This window comes from Sorex fumeus, unplaced genomic scaffold (genome assembly GCF_029834395.1).
Source record: "Sorex fumeus unplaced genomic scaffold, SorFum_2.1 ptg000024l, whole genome shotgun sequence".
In the NCBI taxonomy this organism is placed as follows: Eukaryota; Metazoa; Chordata; class Mammalia; order Eulipotyphla; family Soricidae; genus Sorex; species Sorex fumeus.
In genome coordinates, this window is record NW_026606081.1 from 42,956,752 (window position 1) to 42,980,012 (window position 23,261).

A 23,261-nucleotide genomic window follows, 5' to 3' on the forward strand; every position below is an offset into this window, starting at 1 on the left:
TATTGCATAATCTCATGACCACGGATGTCAAATGTTTTCAACATGGTATACATGCAAAATTCTAAAATGAATCTCATGGAAGATAATATTTAGGGATATACATATATATACAGTAAAAAAGAGCATTTTAAATAATATAAATATCTTCCATTTTGAGAAAAACAGAACTAAAAAATGTGGCTTAAAATTGCTTATAAAGTAATTCATGCCTGTGAGACTTTAGCATTCTCACTGACCTTTTGGATTGAATATAAAAATAGAAAACTGTATCATAACTTTGCTTGTAGACCTATTTTTAGATAATACAGCATCATGACCTACACTTAATAAAAATCAAACACAAAGAGATGAAAGTGGGAAACTTTTTTGCAGAAATTCCTCTGGGGTTATATCCTGCTTTAATTCTACAAGAAGAATTCCCACAGAAATCAATAGGAGATTAAAATAAATATCAATGGCAGGATACAGTCCAAATTTTGAATGAAAAACTTGAAACTTGACAAGTTAATTGTTTTTCAAAATGATTGGAATTTGGGGGCAGCCTTTTCATGAGGGAACGCCAACATTTTGGCCATAGATAAATTAATATACAGCACTTAGTATAGCAGTTTTCTCTATGAGAATTATTTTGTTGGAAGACATTGGTTTCTCATTGTTTGAAGACACTGATTTCTGCTATTTTTCAAAGTTTCTCGGCAGGCATCTTGATTTGGCATTAGTAGGTAAATCAGTGAATTTTTAAAAGTCCTTGTTTAGCTACTTTATAAAAAAAAGTTATAATAATGTTGTAAATAAAGATTCAAGGGTTAGACTGGGTGACTTGCAACATGTTGACTAAAAATGTTATAACTGTAAGGGATGTACTTATAGTGTTAAGATTGCCAACATTATCATCTAGAGTACTTGAATAAGGATTGTCTCAAATTTTGATATTTGTGTTAATACAATTTCATGTCTATGCTAGGTAACAAATTCAGAGTCTCGTATACTTTCATCTCTTTGAGCTACATTTTTGAGAGAAAAGAAGATAATGATGCCTTTGATATAATGTGGATGAGATTCAATACATAATAAGAAAATATTTTTCGGGGTTTAATTTTCTAGCATAGCTGGAAGTCAGGAGTTAGTCTACCTAAGTTAATAACTCAGCATTCCTGTGATGATCACATTCTATCCAGAAGCCTGAAGAGTTTTTTGTCCTTTCTTTCCATTATAAAGTAGCTTCCAGAAACCTGGATGGAGATCCTGTCTTTGTTCAAGGGTGGTGACCGAATAAAGAAATTATGTTGATGCATGTCCTCTGTATCAATCAATAAAAGGTTTCCCAAAAGTTCTCTTACACTTGCCAACTCTATCTCCTGACGTATATCAATGGATAATTATAGCTTCAGCAGAGGATAGAAGATAGACAAGGACCTTTTCGTCAGAAGCAAAATTGCAATCCTATTTTGCTTATGAAACTCATTTTGTGTTTAATTGTATCTGTGCTTTATAAATGGTTTCTCGGAGAAGCCCATAGGCAGGAAACCATACCCACTGGCATTCAGGGGCTTCTGGAAACACACAGGGTACTTCTGGAAAGAACTTATGATGTCAGGAATTGAACCCAACACTTTGAGAATACAAAGCATGAATTCTACCCTTTGAACTAGTTCCTAAGTTCTCCTTATATATGTTAATAATCTCAGGATTACATATCACAGGAGCTATAGCACAGCGGGTAGGGTGTTTGCCTTGCACGTGGCTGACCTGGGTTCGATTCTTCCATCCCTCTCAGAGAGCCAGGCAAGCTACTGAGAGTATCCTGCCAGCAGGGCAGATCCTGGCAAGCTCCCCGTGGTGTATTTGATATGCCAAAAACAGTAACAAGAATGGCTGAGATTAGTACCAGGAGATTTACTCCATGGCTTGGAGGCCAGCCACACATGCTAGGGGAAAAGGGAGCTCAGATAGAGAAGGGAACACCAAATAAAGGGTGTTGGGAGGATCCTCCCAGGATGGGAGAAGCATGCTGAAAGTAGACTATAGACCAAATGTGATTGTCACCCATTGCCTCTTTTGCAAACCACAACACCCAATAAGAGAGAGAGAACAAAAGGGAATGCCCTGCCACAGAGGCAGGGTGGGATGGGCGGGATGGGGGGTGGGAGGGATACTGGGATCCATGGTGGTGGGAAATGGGCACTGGTGGAGGGATGGGTATTTGATCATTGTATAATTGAAACCCAAGCACAAAAATTTGTAAGTCTACAACTGTACCTCATGATGTCTCACTAATAAAAATTAAAAAACAAAACAGTAACAAGAAGTTTCACAATGGAGACGTTACTGGTGCCCACTTTAGCAAATCGATGAACAATGGGAGGACAGTGCTACAGTGTTGATGATCAAAATTGGTGCATATTTTGAATAAATACTGGTATAAACCACGACTGTCAACCTCCATGAAGTCAATAACCATACTTTTGTTAGAAATTTGATATATATAGCACTGCTGTTGGGTATCGAAGTGCTTGATACGTAACACATCATCAAGATATGTAAGTGGCTGGATAACTAGTCTTTAGTTCAAGGATATTATCTAATTTAGTTTGCATTAAGTAAGCACCTATTAAGTTCAATTTGTGTACTAGGGGCTCATTATAATATTATGGGCAAGTAAATTTGAATCCAACTCTCATCATTATAAATTGTTAAGAACAAATTCAGAAATTTAAATGAGCTTATGTATAAATATAAAGCAATAGATTACTTCAGTCTGCTGGATATTAACTGGAGAATTAGCTGGAAGATGGATGAAGAATACATCCAAGAGGAAGAATCAAAGGAAAATATCTGTTTCTACAGTGGTAAAGATTCAAATGACAGGGGCACCACTTCATAAAGTAGTTCATACTTACTTGCAAGTCAAAGAACAGACGAGTGAATGAATTTTCTCTTGACAATAAGAGGAGCAGTCGGATTTGTCTACTAAACAATTAAAAGGAAAATACATCAAAAGTCTTCTTTTATCAAGTCATCAATTTTCAGTATAGAGATAACAGAGAAGAAAGATCTTAACATGAAAACGAAATTTCAATCCAGAAGGAAGAAAGAGGAGCAGTTTGAAATGGAAACAAATTTTCTTTCTCTTGTGGAACCAAGATCTGGAATAGTAAAAACAGTGAAAAAAATGCTGGTGGAAAAAAAAGAGATACTGCCTCTGATTAACTTTACAAGCTGAGCACACATTGAATTTGTTATCAAGAAAACTAAGAAAGCTCCAAAATAAATCAAGCCGGTTCCAAATTTACCTGAGGTTGAAAACAGTCAATTTTTTAAAACTCACATAACTCTGTAGAATAGAAACCTCTATCTAAAACATGTTAGTTTTGCTACATTAGTTTCTCTTAATACTAGTTTCAGCAAATATTTTAAGATGATTGAGACATGAAAATCTGTCTGCGATTAAAAGCCTGCTGTTAGTGCAAGGAATGTAACAGTAAATGAAATGTCAGGGAGAATTCAATGTACATGTTTGAGCTTGTAGAACAACGGTGTTCAAAAAAAATTAAATGGAGAAAAAGAAAGAGCTCTGTTTCAATATCTCCAGAACCTGACTAAATTAGATAGTTTATAAAACCTCTTATTCAGTGTCTACATCAGGAATTTGTACTGATAAGTATATAATTACTTTCTCTGGATGTTTGTCCAACATTTCCTGTATTCTAGCAACTTTGCTAATTCTACTACATATATTATCACTTAAGTTTCATGTGAACTGGCTGAGATAAAAACAATTTTTTGTTTTGGGGTCACATCCGATTGTGGTCTGGACTGGCTCCTGGCTCTGTGCTCAGAGATCACTCCTAGCAGGTCCAGGGGACCAAATGTGGTGCCAGAGATTGAACTCAGGTCAGCCACGTACAAGATAAGCACCCTACCAGCTGTGCCATCACTCTGGACCTAGTAGAAGTGAGGAAACTGATAAGATGTCCGCTCTCTGTAAATCATTGAGAAACTAAGCAGAAAGAAAGGCAAGACGGAATTCAAACTCATTCTCATAACTTTCTTCCCAGTCTCTTATTTCTGTACATCAAAAATAACTTTAAATATTGATATAAATACACACAATGACATGATTATCTGTTATTATATTTTATTCTGGTTACTAAGTGAAAATTTAAGTTAATATGTGAGTATCCTCAGCTCAATGAAGAAGCACTGTTTAAACAATGAGCAAAATCATGTTTCCATCAATGATCGTTTTCCACCTCTGGCAATGAATTGTTCTCAGTGTTGGAAGGCCCTCCCGTTGATCATCGATTTGCTCGAGCGGGCCCAGTAACGTCTCCATTGGAGACTTTGTTGTTACTGTGTCTGGCATATTGAATACTCTCGGTAGCTTGCCGGGCTCTCCGAGAGGGGCGGAGGAATCGAACTCGGGTCGGCCATGTTGGCTGCGTGCGAGGCAAATGCCCTACCCGCTGTGCTATCGCTCCTCCAGTGTTGGAAATATTTTATATATTTTGCTAGGAAAATACAAATCGTATAATATAAAGGAAAACAAAAGAGTCATAGAAAATTAAAGAGCTTAAATATACTAAGACTGTAGTACTAAGGTGTTATTTCCTTTTACATATTTTATTTAACATTTCCTGAAAAAATATCTTCTTTAAAGGGGGTATGTTTATTTTTCAATATAAAATACTTTCAATTTTCCTAATATAACACAGCACAGGGCTGGAGCAATAGCACAGCGGCAGGGAGTTTGCCTTGCATGCAGCCAACATGCCCGACCCGAGTTCGATTCCTCTGCCCCTCTTGGAGAGCCCGGCAAGCTACCGATAGTATCTCGCCCTCACGGCAAAGCCTGGCAAGCTCCCCGTGACATATTCAATATGCCAAACACAGTAACAACAAAATCTCCAATGGAGAAGTTACTGAGCCCGCTCGAGGAAGTTGATGAACAATGGGAGGACAGTGACAGTGAGCACAGCACCAATAGTTTTTGAAATGAGAAAATGCAATTATAAAAAGCTACTCCATTAAAATAGTCTATTCTAAATATAACTACCTGTCATTTTGAGTAGCACTATATTAAAATTATGTTCATAGAAATGCAGTTTTCTTTCTGCAAACAACTACATGTATGGTCTCTAAAAAAAGGTACTACACTTGCATATGGTACTCGGGAACTGCATGAAGGGAACTCCTCTTGAGAACGGTTTGTGTGGATGGAGGAAATGGGCACAGAATGGAGGGAAAGGAGAGATGAGGAGGAAGTTGAAGTTGGAAATGGGCAATGTCTCCAAGCTTCAGTTTATGAAAATCAGACAGTGCAAACACAGGAGCCAAGTGAAGTAGCATACAGAGCACTGATGAGTCAATTTGGAAAGCTGAGCTTAAAGGAATTCCCTTGGGCACACAATGTGAGGTAAGGAATCTTTTATGGCTTGGCAGCAGTAGGTCTATATGCTGGGAAAGAGATCAATTTTAGGCACTTAAAGTTATTAAAATCTCATTTTCACCACTGAGCCTCTCAACAGTGGACAGTTCAGCTAATGGGATAATTTAAACGAGACTCTCTCAAAAATTCCTTCAGGACTGAGAAGAAACTTTTTACTAAGGCAACAAACCCCAAATTTATTAAATTGTTCTAGGTACATTCTCTAAGAAAATCTAATTAAAGTATTAAAAGATTTTTTTTTGCATCACTATCTACAGAGACTTTTATTCCTTGACCTGACTTTGCCTTTGGATCCAAAATCCATACAAATTAAGTGGTAAAAACTGACAAAGTACTTGAAATACCTTAAGAGGACACAGTATGAATTTAAAGTGGAAGGACAAAGTATGACCTCATACTCCCTAAATGAAGACTCTGTAATTGCAAGGTTAGAGGAGAAGTTGTGGGTGAAAATAGAAATGCTTTCAGGAAATTATGGTCTCAGAAATTTCTTTATGCTGTTGAGACACTTTAGGTGAAAAATGAAGCGATATTTTGCACCTAATGAATTATTCTCCACCCAAACAAAAAAGACCTTAGGATCTAATAATAACAGCTCATAATTTTGGTGTATGTCAGACAAGTGTTTGACTTTGCATTTATTGTGTTGCCTGATAAGCTGCTCACCAGAGAAAATGCTACCCTCTTACTGTTTGCATGAATATAAAGACACACACGAATAGACAGGCCCCAGTGAGGTTAGTTGCTATGCCAGACCTGGGATGAAATCTTATCTTCCTGATTAAAAATACTCAATTTTTGAATGCAAGTATTAATTATGCTTTCCCAATAATTTGTTGTTACAGTAAACAAAGAAAATATGTATTCCAGAAGAGTGACCCATGAACACCAGAATCATATACAAATTGATTGTGATAAAAGCCTATAATTAAGATGAAATTTTGTATCATTACCTCTAAAGATGTTAGGTTAAGTACTTAGTTACTTGAATTTAAAGTATTGGTTTTCTTGGGAGGGATATAACCACTTTCCTTGTCGAGATTCAAAAAAAGAGAGAGAAAAAAATAAGATGAAAATGTGTGTATAAGGCTGGAAAGAAGAATCCAAGAGGTAACGTGCTTGCCCTGTGCTTGACACTGATTTTGTCCTGAGCACATGTAATCCCTTGAACAGTAATAGGGTCACTTGTGAGCACAGAACCAGGATGAGTCCCTGAGCACTGCCACGGATGCTCACCATTCATAAGAAAATCAGATACATGTAGAATCAGAATAGAGCTCAACGGCTTAGAATGGCTCCATTGCAAGCAAGAGGAGCTGAGTTACTCATCCCATGTTGCCACATATGCCAAGCAGCATCTGGGAAGATCTTTTGGATCCTGTTGCTCCTGCTCTCTGTGATCCCAGCTGCTGCTGCAGTTTCCGGTTTCCAGGAGTGTGTGAGCACCAAAACAGAAGGAATTTGGTCTGTAGGGAGCACGACTGGCAAAGAAGAAAAAACATCACAGCCAGAAAATGCAATCTCTAGCCAGGCACTCAGGTGACTTCCCCAGGAAAATGTACAACTACAACATGAGAGAGCCACCACATCGCTAAAAAAAGAGTCTCCTGACAAACACCTGGGCCTAAATATGAATAAAGAGAGTGTGATCCTCAATGAGCACTGTGGCTGAGTGTGCGAACATTGAAAGTGAGCACCACAGCTAAACATGTGTGCATCAAGACTGCGTGTGTGTGTGTGTGTGCGTGCATGCGTGCGTGCGTGCGTGCGTGTGTGTGTGTGTGTGTGTGTGTGTGTGACACCTTGAATTGTTGCAACAATACTAAGATAGACAGGGAAGGGAAAGAAAAACTGACAAAGGTCAAACTTTAAGGGCCAAATGGGCTTGTAAAGAGACCCCAGATTTAGTGAGAGCTGTAATCTCCACCTTGGAGAATTTTGCACAAGGTCTTAAATCCCAGGAGTCAGGATTCACTGAAAGCCACACTGCAGGGCTGACTGCTCAAAATGATGTTAAAAACAAAAACAAAGACAAAAAAATTTTTGTGTTTTCACCAAGTTCCTACTGTTTAGTTGAATCCTTGATTCACAATTTAAACTTGAGAGGGATAAATCTCCAAGGAAGGATGTGAGTATACATGCACCCAGCCCCTCTGGGGAGTAATCTCCCGTGGATGTAAATATACATGCATTGGCCTCTCTGAGGAGTCATCTTCCCATGGTGTGACTATACAGGCATCTAGCTCTCTGGGGAGTACAGTGGAAAGCTCCTTTGTTTCCTTTCCCTCTTTGATCACTGTAGCTATCCATTTTGGTGTTATATGGCTATCAAGTGCTTCTGGCCCTGAATCTGCTGTATGTTCTTTAGGAAGACATTTCAATACTGTGCCAAAGTTGTTGATGTCTGTGGAACTGCTTAGACTTGAGAAGTGTGCTTCATAGTGATGGTTTTTCCATTGTCCTCATATTTATTTAAACCAGAAAATCTTTGGGAATATTTCCCTGTAGGATGACATTGCTTTGTCCTTTCTCCCTTTCTCCACAAGGAGCTTAGGTTTATCTGGTTATACCCATCACAGTGCTCCTGGGGCACTTCCATTTCATTGTGTTTATCTGTAAATTCTTCCCTATGCTCTCATCCCCAACCAGTTAATCGGTTTTCCCCTAATCAGACTCTGTTAACTTGTAAGGTTAGATTCCTCAGAAAGCTATGATTTTATATGTATGAGTGAAATATTGCCTTTCTCCTCTCCTTATGTCTTCTGAAAAGTTTACTTTAAAGCAATGCCCTTTTTGTATGGATTAACATTATGCTTTGTAATTTTGGATTTAATTGGCTTTGAACATTATTCACTCCCGGGCATCTGCTTTCTCAACTTAAGCCTCAGTTGCCCTTAGTTCCTAACATCCCAAAAGCAGGGTCCCGACGAGGGACTGAATGGACCCAGGGCAAGCAGTGAGCTACCCTGGTACTGAAAAGGGCCAGACCAAAGTGCCACGATTCTTAACTCTGAGTTAAGAGTTTGACCATAGACAAATGCTCTCTTGATCCAAAAGTAATGACTAAACTAGGATCCTGCTAGGGGTAGTAAAGATTATCTGGCCTGAGCACTGTAGTCTGAGATCGAGATGGCTGTAGGAGGGCAATTCTATAAGTTTAAGGTATTTCTTACTGTATCCATACAAAATGATTTATATTATATATGCTTATATGTTTGTTAGACAAGGAGAGGAGAAACACACCCAAGGGAATCTGTTCTAGGGTGGATTGATCTGATAATGAAGATCTGTCCTAGGAGCGGATGTCCCTGAGGGAAAGAATTCCATCCCTATTGTCTGTGACCACACCTATGTGTAATTATTACCCCAACCCCTCATGCTTTGGGAACTGTACAGTAAGAGTGGGCTGGGGGATCAGTATCCAGATTCCAGAGCAAGAGGAGAAAGGAGATCAGAGATCAGAATTCAGACTCCAGAGGGAGGATGAAGGGGCATGGAGAAGAAGAATGAAGTAGCAGGAGAAGAATCAGAGGAGAATGGAGATGGGAATGGAATAAACTGCAACTAAGACCAACTAGCCTGGCTCTCGTTTCCTTCCTTTGCCTGGCCATTGCCATCAACCTCCCCGGGGTGGGGGAAGCAGGGTGAGACTACCAAACGCAGGCGGCGGGAGAGACAGAGCCACCGCCTCCGCAGCTGTGCCCTTTTTTGAGTTTACACATTTTCCTAAAATGCTGCTATGGTAGATATCTCTGAAGCCTGTAGTTTTGGGCTCTGGTGAGACTATATGGAGTATACGGAGATGTCAGCCATATACTGCTCCAGAAATCGTCTTTCCTCTGTAAGTGGAATTCGTAAATGTCTCAGTCAGATTCCATCAACTCCCCTCACTCTCACCATCATTCCTGTACTATTACTCTGATTCGCTTCCACTTGAGCCTATAGACACATCTCATAAATCCTCCTGAACAAAGAAGGTATTTTGGAATCAACAATTAGTGAAATTTCTTTTTATCCAGTGCAAAGTCCAATGCCAACAATTTAGAGATAGAACCTCACAACTTCTCCACAGTGCACATGAAATTCAGGTGTCTTACATATATATATATATATATATATATATATATATATATGTCTTTTAGTATATATCTATAGCATGCAAAATATACTTCAGATTTAGGTCTTCAAATTCTGCCCTTGAACATGAAACTCTGCATCTGTGTGATATCTTTATCTACTTCTCATGGAAATGTATTTTAAGGTTAAGCAGCAAAGATGTTAGTGTTAAATTTGCTGTATTTTTTGTTGCCTTGAATATCTTGTCAAGGTCCTTCTAGACTTTCATCTATAACAAGGTGAGCTCCATAAGGAAATACCCCCAACTTCTTACATGCACAGAACCAGATTAAAAAACTGATGAATTTCACTAACTCTTAAAGGTACTGTCTCACGGCACAGCAGTTAGAAGATGATCCAATCTAAACCATCCCAAATCTTCAACACCCCGGAGAAGACTTGCATGATGTTTCTACACCCCATGAACAGTTTCTCTATGTTACTCTTCTTTTTTGCTCCTAAGCTCTGCTCTTTGGAACTCATTTTATGATGTTTCCAGTCAACATATGAATTGTTAGTATCTTTCAGGGTAACCCTAAAAAATGCCAGATCTCTTACCATCAAGGGTGAGGGGAAAAACACTGCTCTAACTTCTAACTTCTAACTTCTTACTCTGCTCTTCCTGCCTACAGGTTGCCTCTCAAGGAGCTACATGTCGAAGAATTGATGGGGCCCAATACATCTTAGACAAGATGCTTCACTCAGGTTATCCATGAGGAACTGTTTAACACTCTTGTAGACCCTCCAGAGGGGAGAGAAAGTTCGGAGTGAAAAGGAAACTTTTGGAGCAAAATTGTTCAGAGACTCTCTTCAACTTATCACAGAGACAGACAAGGATATCACTTACCCCAGGAGCATATTGCATTTTCTTGAAAAATCATGGCAGTTACTTAGCAACCCTCTAATGTTACCAGTATGGGATTTGAAAGAACATATTCATCCGGAAGTTGGAGTGACCGCCTCTTCTGTTTCATCTGCCTGTTATGCTGCAAGTCATCGAGAATGGACTAGCCCGTGCCTTGCCCGAACTGTCTCTCAGTGGACATAAACAGAGATCATCCAAACGACAAATGCCACAAACACTCCACAGCTCCCTTCTAGCAGGATCATTCTTTGATAGCTGAGACTGTTTGAAATGGCAACTTGTACTTCCCCAGACTTCTTTGTGCCTTGGCTTTCTTAGGCCTGCATTCTCTGGGATCTCAGCCCTTATTTCCGGCACTCCTTCCCTTCTTCTCACAGGCATGGTCCTTTGCATAGTCTTTTTTCAGAGAACTCCAGCTGCTTCTTCCTCAAATTCTATTATTTCCACCACACATTCTCTACCTGGACTGTACCCTCTTCATCACGGTTTTTGTCACAAGATCCATGTGATTAACTCAGTGCAAGATAGTTAATTCTATATCAAACCATAAGCTTCTGACCAAATCTACATCTTTTCAATATTTAAGATAAATATTTCCAATATTATTCTCTCTCTCTCCTCTCTCATTCTCTTACTGTAGCACTGCCCTCCTGTTGTTCATTGATTTGCTCAAGCAGGCACCAGTAAAGTCTCCATTGTGAAACTTGTTACTGTTTTTGGCATATCGAATATGCCAGAGGGAGCTTGCCAGGCTGTGCTACTCTCAGTAGCTTGCCGAGCTCTCCAAGAGGGACTTAGGAATCAAACCCGGGTCGGCCGCATGCAAGGCAAACACTCTACCCGCTGTGCTATCACTCCAGCCCCACTCTTACTACTTTTCTTATTTCAGTTAGAACCACAGACTTCAAGTCACTCAGTCCGGAAGGAGCAAGATTATCTTGCACTGTTGCCTTTTATTCATTTCCTTGGACACTGTAGCAAGTTCAAGAACTTGGTCCTGCTTTGGAGTCAGTTCAGTTTGGGTTCTCTTGCAGCACTGAGTCTAGCTAGGAAAACTGAGCAAACTACCTCTGTTCAATAATCCTCCAGTCCTGCCTCTCAAAGAAGGTAAGCGCCAGTCTGTAGCTCCCAGGGCTGTGGTGAAGGCCAGAGGAGATGAAAGTTCCCAGGCTCCTAAACCTAGGCGCGGACTCTGAGAATCAGGCTGTCTGTTTATCTGGAATTCTGGACTGTCTTTGGACTGTGTGCTGGCTTTTGATTTCTGCTCTCACTGCCTTTGTGGATTTCCTTTTCTCTTCTCATGTGCGGGTTATTGCTTCTGACTGGTCCCCTTGTTTATAGTTTCTCTTCTTTAAATCCATCATTTAGACTGACACAAGCTTTTTCTTAACCAAAGTCCAGGCCTATTCATGCCACCCTCGGCATCTTTAATGCTCCACTGGTTCCGTGTAGTCTCAGGATAATGTCCAGTCACTAGCACAGCCTTCAGCCTCCAGTATTCTGCTTACAAGTTGCTTTCCGTATCATACAAGGAGACTCACTAATTCTCAACCCTCCAACATGCTTTCATAAACTCATAAATTTTTTGCCAAAGGGTGGGGGAAAGAGATCTCTCAGCCTAAACTTTTCAGTATTCATGCTTAAGGTCTGAATAAAACTTACTTTCCTCTGGGGACTATTAGCACATTTTTCCCTCTTGTCCCCCCTTTTTTCTTTTTCTTTTTGGTTTTGGGGCCACAACTAACAGTGCTCAGGATTGACTCTGGTCTCTAGGTCAGCTCAGGTGACTGTACTGGACGAATGGAGCTCAGATGGGCAGTGTACAAGGAAATTACCATGGCTGCTGGCCTACTGCTCCATCTCCTTGTTCTTTAACCTCCACGTAGTTTAAATGCACCTATCTGCTGCATTATTAGGAGTTCCTTTAGACCAGGGACTAGATCAGTTCCTCAGGCTCTGTCATAAAGTCCAGCAGGAACAGAGCAGCCAAGGAGAAGGCATGGCACTTGGATGAATTTGTGCCTCTCATAAATGTTCTAACTTGGGATTTTAAGAGTGTAACTTCCACAATGTTGCCAAGTGAATTTATGTCTTAGTTACGATGGGCCTCTTTGTTGGAGGGCAAGTTAAAGGAAAGTAAAGGTTTGTTACTGGCACAACACTGGATAAACACCACTCTGCAGAGCAGAGGGAAAGCGGGAGGCAAAAAAAATGTGAAAAATTAGATCTGAAATAGAATTGCTAGTTACGATAAGTGAACAAGTCAATAGGTAGTTTTTTAATTAAAATTAAAGAACAGGAACAGCAGGAATCCAGATGGAAGATGTTTTCTGCAACCATACTCAGTCTCTCTCACCCTGAGAATCATCAGATCTCACTTTCCTTAGAAACTGGTACGGTTGAAGGGAAATCTACTTTATTTAGTGCCCCATAACCTGCAGATACCTTTCCGGTGTTCATGCCATTTTACTTTACAGTCTCATTTATTTCTCAGCTTTATTGAAGTTCTAGGCCAAATGTGAACCCTGTGAAGTTAATGAACAAAAGCATGCTCGTCTGCTTCTATTAAAACTCGACAATAGGCTATTTCACAGTGAACACACCTCGGATTCTTAAGCCAGATGCCGATGTGCTCTGTTCTTGTTATAGAGAAAATTAAGAAAGGCACCTCAGTGTCATGTACTAAAATTGGTCCATGTCCCTGAATCCTGAAAAAAAGTATTTTCATTTCAAAATAAATGAAAGTTCAATTCACTTGGTCGAAGCCAAATTTCTCTGTGAAGTCTCTAATATCTATATAATATATCATTTAATTTTTTTGCAGTGTAGGAATAGAACCCAGAAACTCGCACATACAAGTCAAATGTTCTACTGCTATGTCTCTTCCCCAAGCTCTATTTAAAAACCTTTAATACACATCATAGTTTCTCCCATGATTCCAGGTTCCTAATTGCAAGATCTATCTCCAAATATAAGTGCTAGTCAGCAGTGCAATGTTTGTCTCCCTTTTAAGTAAAATCTTGATTAGTTTCTAAACATAAAATCCATGTTCATTCTAGGAAAATGCTCAAAAACTAAGGGAAGTAAATTAGTTTTGTCATCTAAGTATGTCTACTTTGCATTGAAATATTTCTAGGCATTTTTGGATGATTTTGGGGCCGTATTGGGTGCCGGGGTTCAAACCCTAATTGGCCGTGTACAAAACATGTGCTCTACCCATTAAGTATTGCTCTCACACGTTAATATCCTAAAATATATAAAATATTCTCATCAAAGATCAACAAAAAGAGAATTTAAGCAGAACTGTCTCAGCAAAAACAATGACAGCTAGAAGACAATATAATGACACCTTCAAAGTTCTAATAGAAAAATATAATGTTGTTTAAAATTTTATATACAATAAAAGTATTCAAAAATAAGAAATAGACTAATATTCATGTAGGCAGAGGAAAAAAGTGAGGGGAGAAGAAAAGTTCACCACCAATAGACCTGGACAATGAGCAGTGTCCGACATTGGTGGAGAGAAGTGGACACTGGTCAAGGAATGGGTGTTCAAATACTGTAAAATGACTGAAATTCAAACATGAACAACTTTGCAACTGTGTATCTCACAGTAATTCAATGAAAATAAACAAATTAAATTTAAAAAAGGAGAAGCATTCTGAATGTTAAAAGGTAATGATAATAGATATTCAAATATAAAAGAGCGATATAGAAGACAGAGATAAAGACAAATCAGTGGGCAAATTTGGATTGAATTCATAAATGTGATATATTTTGAAATTATTTCATTTCAAATAAAGTGGTAAGGTTAATTTCAAATTAAAAGTGTTAAACTTTGTTCAAAATATCACAGACCAATAAATTGAAAAGCAGTGATTTTTTAAAAAATTTCCAAATGGTCTTGTTTTATTTTTTAATTAAATAATTTCATTAAAGCATCATGGTTTACAAAGATATTCATAGTTGAATTTTACACAATATACAATGCTCCAACACCAATCAACATGGTATCAGCTTCTCTCCATCAGTGTCATTCGCTGATCGAGAAAAACATTGCTTTTGATGAAGGAAATTTGAGAGAAATCTTATTTTATTCATTTTAGATAGAACCCAGCTCATGAAAGCCAGGCAAAGAAAAGTTATTGCTCAATATAGTTTTTATTATATTTAACTCCTGTCATTTTGCAGAAAATCAACTATCTTGAAATGTCAAATGACTGTCTTCTATATTGGAATATCTCACTGTTTTTAATTCAAAACATAGTTTTCAAAAGGAAAGATTTTAATTTAGCAAATAATGAATCTTTTTTCCCCATACGTGTTGTGTAAAAAATAAAAGTAAACCAAAATAAAAATTAAAAAATGAGGCTAGGACACAGAGCAGAAATTTAAGTTTACCTGGGAAATCTGGGTTTTGAGTTAGGTTAAAACACAACATTATATGTTGAACATCTGAGAACTGTCAAGCTAATGAAAATTACTCTTGGGAAAGAGGATCTACAGAGACAGATTTGAATCTGAGCCATTTACTGCTAGATAAATAGGAAGGCCGATTTCCTTAAAGGATATGCATTGTTATTAGCTCTGGAGTATCACAAGATCACTGATAAATTTAAGTGTTATCTTGTGTTGGATGTTTATTTCAAAGTTTAACTCCTTTGCCTTTTCTTAGAAATGAATTCTTATAGCTTGTTATGTCCCTGAATATGCTATTCACTATAAAAATGAAATTCTATTCAGTTTCGATTATAAAATTCTTTGGGACTTCTGCTTCAGTGTAATTTGGTTAACCTGAAATTTTTCATAGTACTGATAAATGTATTTAATACATGTATGGAAAAGTACATGTATGATGGAAATACTTTGGCAGGAATATTGATAGGTGCTATTATTTCACAGGAAAGATAATTTAACAAGCCTTGAAATGCATTTAGAAATATTAATTATTAAATTATAATTTTTCTACATATTTTATATAATTATTAATTATTATATCTTCTCCATAGAAGTCAAATTGCTCGATAGTCCTTAGTGAAAGTCTTACTATTCTGTTAACAAATTAGGAATTGATGTAGAACTGGTAGTATAAAATAACAATAACTAAGTAGTAATAAAAATATGAGTTGTATCCTTTACCTTAAAATTAAAATTTCAGAAGTTTAATAACATAACACTGTAACATTTCCAGTTCTACTTTTCACTCTTTTGAACTCCTCCTCCATATTTAAAATAAGACAAAAATATGTTTCAATAGGCAGTTATTGTCTGAACTTTAGTCTGAGGTTGGAGTTTTGTGAACTTTAGGTCCAGTCTTGTATAAACTTTGAAACAAGGAGATATTTTCAGAGTAACTTGGAGTGACTAAAATAATATTCCCACTGGAATTCATTTGATTGGCAAGATAAACCATATGAAATAGAAGAGGGCATTCACTGATTTCCACACCCATGTGGACAAACATACCGTATTTTTATCCAGTCTTCGCTTGTACACTTAGTTTGATTAGAGATAATGTTTACACAGTGTACATCAAAAACTGGAATTACATAGGTAAATAAATAACATATAAATGTATTTGCAAATACAACAAATAATGTGTGACTTATAAAAATCCAATTGAAAGATTATGGAGGTTGTGAGTTTTAGTGTGTGGAAAGGTTAGTTTAATTTTGCCCTATAGTAAGATCTTCTGTGTGCATGTTTATAATAATCTCATAACTGAAGGGCAAAACAGAAAAAACAGCTATAGGGTTATAGCAGATATATCTATAAAACTTTTAATTGTTAGTCTTGCTACACAGTAGTTACCTTGTGACTATTAGATTGCCAACTCGAGCTTTCTACAAGAAATGTCATTGACATATTTCTTGTTACAGAAGATAATCTTTTCACAGCTTATTCTTTCATATTTAGATTGTTCATAAGAAGTTATGAAAATAGAAAAAAATCTTTTATTTCATCTTTTTATAAGGCACGATCCTAAATGTTAAAATTTCCCCATGAGTTTCCTTTAATGACATAGTGATAATAATAAAATTGTGAAAATGCTAAACTTATTCATCATAAAATGACTAACATTATCTTTCTGACTTTAAGTTGATTAGTATTGATAAATATAATATCTATTACAATTGTTCAGTGCAGATGCTCATAAATTCTGTGCCACAAAAATATATATCTGAAAAATAAGTTCATTTCAGATGTGTATTTTATATTATAGTATATAATTGACAAATAAATGATAATCCACATCTTTTGTAGTAAATCAGATGCTGAAATTACTACTATCTTTGACAAATATGAGAGACAAAAAGTTATTATTATTATTATTATTTCTTTTGCTTTTTGTGTCACACCCAGCAATGCACAGGTTACTCCTGGCTCTGCACTCAGAAATTATCCCAGGCGGTGCCCAGGGGACTATATGGGATCCTGGGAATCGAATCTGGGTTGGCCGTGTACAAGGCAAACGCCCTACCCACTGTGCTATTTGCTCTAGCCCCCAAAAGTTATTCTTTATCTTTATTTTTTTCTTAGCATTAAAATATGATAGTAATGAGGATGTGACTCAATGGATGTGAACTTATGTCTTTCACGTACAAAGCCCTGAGATCTATTCCTGGCACAGCTAAAGAAAAATAGGTTGAAGGTGGGGGGTGAGAGAGAGAAAGAGAAACAAAAAGAAGAAGTAATTTTTTAAAATCTTCATTAAACTAATGGCATTATTACTTCAATAAACCCAAATTTTGTCTGTCACATATAAACGGATATCTTGATAATCTTAAATCATTTAGTCATAGCTATTCAATGCTTGATAGTATTTTCAACTAAGATCCCTTATAAAAAACTTGATTCTGTGGTGTAGACTTGTATAGAATATTTAACTCTGTGTTCTTCTATGCCAAGCATGTCTTCATTTTGTAATGTTTTCATGTTTATTTCAGCAAACTCTTGAGACCATGATATGAATTGTACTCTTGTAGACTTGTTACTTTGTAGTTTATTTATGGCTAGGTTAAATGGGAAAAGGGTGTTGTTTTCACTATTGAACTGCCTATAGCACAACTGTTTTGGAGAAAATTTTACCCTGACACAGTTCCAGAGGTCCAGGTGTTTAGAATTCTTTACACATTTTATTTACACACATGATCCAGAAGTATGTATTATTTACAAATACCACTCTAGACTCTGTTTACATGGTATATAACATTGAATCTGTGTCTTGAGAGTTGTGCTGAAGTGTTCTTGGCATATGGATGTGGGGAGAAAACCAGCTAACAACAACCTTTCCACCAGAGGAAGAACAGAAACTGAGAAATCCAGAAAATGAAATTAAGTGTTGAGATCACATGAATGTTAGCTATTCTTGGCGTTTGTAGAGTAGGAATTTCAAGAAAGAAAATATAAAAGCTTCTTTTTTAGGTAGATATAGTGAACTGGATAAAATTCTATCTTTGCTAAAACCTTTTTTTAATTTTAAGTCAAGAAAATGCATTCAGAATTTTAAATATGACTTCATATTTTGAAACTGATCTTTTGTCAGAGTAAATTTATCAGAAACTCTAAGAAGCACAGTTGCTAAAAATTATGCGAGCAATGTACAGACATGAGTGGCCTGTGCTCAAAAGCAAACAACAAATGGGATTTGAAGTAAACAGGAAGCAATTGTCTGTTAGTGAGAAGTAAATCACGGAGATTCACCTTGTCCTCACAACAACATATTTCCAATAGCCTGCCTCTAAACTCTTTGGTGCTAACACTTTCCTGGTTCTACCCAAGGAGATTTTGATTTGGTGGATCTGAAAAAGGGTTTTGGATTCTGCACTTCTGTGGTAAATTCTCAGAGTAATGGTGTAGCCATACCAGTGAGAAAATTAACCCCACATTGGTGTAGATGTGTTAAATATTAGTGTTTCCTGAACTATCACAGTTATAGGTTCTTCAGGAACATAATTTCACCAAGTGGAAGTTCTGATTTCCCAGGTTATTTGGCCAAGGACAAAACATTCTCATGTAAGGCTTTTGTCCTGGGGTTAGCAGTTTACTCTAATTGTCCACAGCAGGGGTCCTGAAGGCAGCGATTTGAAACCACAGGAAATACAACCTCAATACTCTTGCCCTTTGTTAACATCAAACTACATCTTCACATGAAGTAGTCCTATCAAGAAAAGCAGGATTGATTGTCCTTCTGTGGGGATGCATCAACAAACACAAGGTAAAGTAGTTCGGAGCCTGGATTAAATGCCATGGCAATTAATACTAATATCTTCAAATGTTGTCTAAGATCATTGTCCAATACCTATCTAAGTAGAGGGCATTGTTTTGTCTAAATAGAATCTGTTTAAGCACTTATGTTTTTGCTCTTTTGTTATATTTTTAATGCCAATAAGGAAGTTATGGGCTTAGTTAAGACAATAAGAGTTCTGGTGTTGAAATGGAAAATTTTAAGGAATGAGAAAGTAAAAGAGAAAACAATGTTTAAGTTCTTGTCTCACTGAATTCTTGCCCTCTTTCTCTGCTTTTGTTCTTTGCTTTCTTCTCAATCTGGATTTCTTTCACTTGTTTCTCCATCACTCTTGTCCTCTATCAAGACAGACAATAGCAAGACAGAAGAACTGAGATTCTCTTTAGTATCGGTTTTTTTCTGTTTCCTGATCCATTGTCCAGAAATATGACTGCATATTTTACCTTCATATTTTAATTCATAAAATATGTAGTACTTATATGTTTATCCTTTCTGGGGATCAATGGATGTCTAATGTGTAATGATACACATTGTTTAATATACATTACAATTGTACTTAGAAATAAAATTGTCATTGAGTCACCTCTGAGAATGAATATTTATATTTTATATGTCATTGTTTTAAAATGTTTATATTTTATATACCATTGCTTTAAAAATCTTTGTCATATTTAAATAACCAGGTAAATGATGGGAAATTACTTTTTTATACTTTCTTCATCTCAGGTACTGATGAGACAAAACTTTTCTTTCAGGAAAATTCTTTAGAAATGCCATAAATACAAACAAATTTCTGTCAATTAAGCTGCAAGTTATAAAGCCAAAGATGGAAGGTATTATTTTTCCCTTTAGGCATCTTACAATTTTTCTGATAATAGGATGAGACAGATCAGAAGACCTTGAACTTAACATAAAACTAGAACTCACTAGATGGTGCTGTAATCCTAACAGCAGTCATGCATAGGAAACTAGAATAATGCTAGAGAAAAAAAAAGGAAAATAAGGTGGAGCATGCTACTGGGTTTGCTCTCACACTGGCAACACTAAAGTCAGATTATAGATTTATCTTCATAGCATTTGCATTCTACCCAGATAAATTTGCTTTTTGCATTAACCCAGCGTTGTTTTAATAAATAATAAAGCATGTGTGCCTGGTGCTTGAACACATATGGAGTGGGGAAGGTTTTCTGATTGGGTGTGGTTTTAATTTTGAGGATATCTGCTCTGTCTTCCTTCAACACTTCCCCAAGACATGGCTTTACATGCTCTGTCCTCCTTTCACCATGTTTTTTGACTTCACGTGGGCAGTCACTAACACTAGTTTCTAGCAATAGCTTCCCTTTCCTAGCAGATCCAATTCAAACACTCTCCCTTCCAAGAACCCTTCATCATCAATGATCTGTATCACCGTATCACTGTCATCCTGTTGTTCATCGATTTACTCGAGTGGGCACCAGTAACATCTCCATTCGTCCCAGCCCTGAGATTTTAGCAGCCTCTCCTTACTCATCAATTATCTATATGTGATAATTATCTCTTCATACTTCATTTTTTGATGTTATACTCTGCTTTATATTACTTGCACACTCATTGTATTGTTCCACTTGTTCTTTCAGAACATGACAATATCTTTGGCAATACTTTTTCTTTATTGAGCCCATCTTTAGAAAGTATTCTACTTGAAGGCAATTTGTACTTCAAGTGTGCACACAATGGAGAAATAAAGAAATAAACAAATGAGTTTTTGTTAGAAAAGCACTTGGTGTTCTGCACCCTTGCTTCATCTTTATATGACTCAACTTTATATGACTGCTGTGGACCCTAAGAAATCACCTCCATGGAATCATCAACAATTGGGCACACCTCCATGGAATCATCAACAATTGGGCACACCATGATATAAGACAAGTGGAAAAAGTAGAGATATTTGATTTACATTTCTCTCTGAACCAAATTATGGGTACATTTCTTCCTACCTGACTCTTCACAGGTATCCGGAACCTCATAACCATTTCCTTCTTTTACCCTTCAAACCAAGGAAAACCTTTTTTCTGCTTTTCTTGTGATTTATCTTAACTCTACTTCTTCTTCATAAGTGTTCGTGTAATAGCCCCTAAGTGTGCCATCTTTAACCTCTAACAAGTCCTTAAAATGGATTTGTGACCCCAACACACACACACACAAAACATTAATTCAAAAGGATATATATGCACACCCATGTTAATTGCTGCACTTGGTAGAATAGCCAAGACATGGGAACAACACAAATGCCCAACTACAGGTGAATGGATTAAGAAGTTGTGGTATATGTACATAATGACATTCTATATACACATTGTGTACAGACAAAATTGTGCAATTTTCCACAACGTGAATGGAACCAGGAATAAAGTCAGTCAGAAGGAAAGGTCTAGATACATAATGAGCTCTCTCATAATTGGGCTTAAAGCTACACTGCAAGGAAGTAACAAAGGACTAAAGGCAGCACAACATGAGAACTGATTTACACATCTGAGTTTGTGGAGGGGAGGGTTGAAAAGAAAGGGCATGGGGGTCCTTGGGGTAAGGATGTGGATACTCTGGTAATGGGTGTTGTGTTGCAATCAAGTGCAAGAGAAACCATCAATATATTACAAATCACAGAACTTCGATCAATAGAAGTGTTTAAAGTCAATTGGTGATCACAATATTTCAGGAAATCCCTGACATAAACATTTGTACTCTTAAAAAACAATGTTACCTCAATAAAATTAGATCTGGATAATTAATTGATTCAGATAAGAAATTATTATGTCTAATAATGAGACCAAGGTTGCATATTTTATAGGGATGATATTTATAAAACATTTGTCTGTACCTTCACTCTCAGGTCAGAAGACAGACTGTATACACACACATGCACGCACACACACACACAATTGCATTCTCATTGACTACATGTTTAAAATAAGCATCATACCTATTTGAGAACAACTATTAGTTGTCTGATAAAAAAACATCTAAAATATTATCTATAAATTGTTAATTGATAACTTTCCTTATACCTATTATGCATATATATTATTCTCAGTTTAAAACATCACTGTCAATTATTTTTTAGCTAGCACACATTATCACTGACTTCAAAAACTAAAAAAATGTATCACATCAGTTTCTGAAGGACAGAGGGCTCCCAACTTAAATTTTAGCTTCACTCTAAGAAACAAAATGCCTTTGACATTTTATGCTTTCAGTGTTCAAGCTGGGCAACAGGTATTTTTGGAAATTACCTTAAGATAACAATATGAAACATCACATCTAGCAAGAATCAGCTGAAATTTTTACTGTTCGCCAGAAAAAATAATTCATTGAGAAATCTGGTCATTTATTCTCATTCAACACAGACAATAGTCTTGGGAAATTTTTTTTTCATTTATAAAATAACAGTAATTCATGTAACTCACAGAGAATTTTAAGATGATTAAATGGAATTACATATATAGCTTCCTGCTCAGGGCTGGCAAATGGGCTCCATCTATCCTCATTTTCTTCTTTCCCTCAGAGTCACATAGTCATTATTCACATCAAAAACAAAAGCCTCCTAATTTCAAGTTTGGGGTCAGTTCTCCCTTACTGAAGATGCTTTTAGATGCATTAATTTATTTTTCAGTTACATTTTTATTTTTACAGACATGAGAAGTAGAGTGTATTGGGAAGCTAAATGCTATAATGTGGATTTTAAAGAACACTAGAACTTCCACAATTATTTTGTAATTGTAAGCATACAAAGTCACTATTTCATATATTTATTTATTTATCTTCCAATATTTATTTATTTATCAGCTGACTGACATTTAGGTTGTTTCTACATTTGGCTATTGCAAAGCAAGCAAATTTATTTAGAAGCTTTCATTGCAGTTATGCTTCCATTTTACTAGGATATGTATCTAGGTGAAGAATTGCTGTCATTTCATCATTCTGCCAAATTTTAACAGCATTTTATATAACTACCAGTTATATGTACATATTATGTATTTATGTAGTTTTTCTCAAGTCATTTTGCTATGTAACTGACAACCCACAAGAGATATTCAAAACATTTAAAAGCCAGTGTAACTTGGGAAACCACAAGAATTGCGCAGTAATCTCCCCAAACTGTTTTATGAGAGAAAATTGTTAAGTATTCAAAAATTTATGTCTTTTATTCAATTTTTGGCAGTTTGAAATACCCCACCAAGTCTTTACATAACAGAAACTGATAATTGCTACTATAGGTGGATAAAAATCTATCACCCCAATATACGTTTTTTGGGAAAAGGTCAATTTCATGGAATGGAACCTGGAAGTCAGAACAGAAAGGACCTTTGATAGATAAATTTTCATGAAAACCTGTCTCTTCAAAAGATAGTAAGTTCCAGTCTCCTTATGGAAACATAAATCCTCACAACTTGTTTTTACTCTCCATTCTTTGATAACCTTCCTAAGGCCCCTCTTCTCCTTTTCCTGACATCCTCTATGTTCAAAACAATATCTAAACGTTATTCAAGATGGCAAAAGTAGTCACAGGGTGAATTACTCAGCTTTCCTGGATCTCTCCCAGATGT